The sequence below is a fragment of the Pteropus vampyrus genome, unplaced genomic scaffold (genome assembly GCF_000151845.1).
Source record: "Pteropus vampyrus isolate Shadow unplaced genomic scaffold, Pvam_2.0 Scaffold476, whole genome shotgun sequence".
NCBI classification, from domain to species: Eukaryota; Metazoa; Chordata; class Mammalia; order Chiroptera; family Pteropodidae; genus Pteropus; species Pteropus vampyrus.
Genome location: NW_011889257.1, coordinates 147,781 through 150,082, shown reverse-complemented (window position 1 = coordinate 150,082; position 2,302 = coordinate 147,781).

Sequence of the window (2,302 nt, the reverse complement as noted above, 5' to 3'; positions counted from 1 at the left end):
CCTCTTTGGGTGCCTTTTATATCTTCCTTTTATATCTTACCTGATCTCACTTGCTAGGACCTCCAACGTTATATTGAATAACAGTGGTGATAGTGGACAGCCTTGCCTTGTTCCTGATCTTAGAGGGAAGGTTTTTAGTTTTTCACCATTAAGTATAATGTTGGCTGAGAGTTTGTCATAGATGACCTTTATTCTGTTAAGGTATTTTCCTTTTATACCAATGTTGTTAAGTGTTTTGATCATAAATGTATGCTGTATCTTGTCAAAGGCTTTTTCTGCATCTATTGATATGATCATATGATTCTTATTTTTTAATTTGTTTATAAGGGGTATCACATGAATTGATTTGCGTATGTTGAGCCATCCCTGTGTCCCTGGGATGTATCCCACTTGATTGTGATGTATAATCTTTTTAATATGTTGCTGTATTAGTTCGCTAGTATCTTATTCAGGATTTTTGCATCTGTGTTCATGAGAGATATTGATTTGTGGTTTTCTTTTTTTGTGTTATCTTTACCAGATTTTGGTATCATGGTAATATTGGCCTCTTAAAATGAAATAAGAAGTATATCACTTCCTCTTTGATTTTTTTGGAAGAGTTTAAGGAGAATAGATATTAAATCTTTGAATGTTTAGTAGAATTCACTGATATAGCCATCTGGTCCTGGACTTTTACTTTTTAGTAGGTTTCTGATGATTATTTCAATTTCCATCCTGCTGGTCAGTCTATTCAGATTTTCCAGTTCTTCTTGATTCAGTTTAGGAAGATTGTACCCTTCTAAATACCTGTCTATTTCTTCTAGGTTATTAAATTTGGTGCTATATACTTTTTCCTAGTATTCTTGCATGATCCTTTGTATTTCTGCTAAATACCTGTCTATTTCTTCTAGGTTATTAAATTTGGTGCTATATACTTTTTCCTAGTATTCTTGCATGATCCTTTGTATTTCTGCGATGTCAGTCATAATTTCCCCTCTTTCAACCCTGATTTCATTTATTTGTGTCCTTTCTCTTTTTTTCTTCAGTGAGTCTAGCCATAGGTTTGTCAATTTTATTAATCTTCTCAAAGAACCAGCTCTTCGTTGCATTGATTTTTTCTATTGTTTTATGTTTTCAATTTAATTTAATACTTTTCTAATTTTGATTATTTGTTTCCTTCTGCTGACTTTAGACTTCATTTGTTCTTCCTTTTCTAGTTTTTTAAGATGAAGCATTCGGTTTATTTGGGCTCATTCTTGTTTTTGGAGATAAGCCTGTAATGATATCAACTTTCCTCTTATGACTGCTTTTGCCATGTCTCAAAAGTTTTGATATGTTGTCCTATCATTCTCATTCATTTCTATGTATCTCTTGATCTCTCTTTCTATTTCTTCTCTGACCCAATTATTCTTCAGTAGCATGTTGTTTAATCTCCATGTATTTGTGGTTCTTCCCGCTTTTTTTTTTTTTACAGTTGATTTCCAGTTTCAAAGCATTATCATCAGAGAATATGGTTGGTATGATTTCAACCCTTTTATATTTGTTGAGACTATGTCTGTGTCCCAGTATGCGGTCAATCCTTGAGAATGTTCCATGTGCACTAGAGAAGAATGTATAAGCAGCTGTTTGGGGATGAAAGGCTGTGTAAATGTCAATTATGCCCAGTTGATTTAATGTCATTTAAGAATGTTATTTTCTTATTGATTTTCTGTTTGGAAGATCTGTCCATATACGACAGTGGGGTGTTTACGTCCCCTGCTACAATAGTGTTTTGGTCTGTTTCTCTCTTTAGTTCTGTTAGTAATTGCTTAATATATTTTGGGGCTCTCTGATTGGAACCATAGATATTAATAAGTATTATGTCTTCTTGGTGTATGATTCCCTTTATCATTATGAAATGTTCCTCAGTATCTTTCTTTACATTTTTTATTCTGAAGTCTATTTCATCTGATATTAGTACCGCTACTCCCACTTTTCTCTGAATGCCATTTGCTTGAAATATCATTTTCCACCCTTTCACTTTGAGTCTATATTTGTCTTTGGAGCTGAGATGTGTCTCCTGGAGGCAGTATATGGTTGGGTTTTGTTTTTTAATCCAATCTGCAACTCTGTGCCTTTTTATTGGTGAGTTCAGTCCATTTACATTACGGGTAATTATTGAAATATGAGGTTTTCTTATAGCCATTTATCTTTTGCTTTCTGGTAGCTTGGTGTTTCCATTGCTTCCTTGTCCTTGTGTGTCTGTTTTTTTAATTTCAAATTTTGGTTGGGTTTTGTGGATTTTCCCTCTGGTTCTTTGGCATGTGGTTACCATTACAAATAT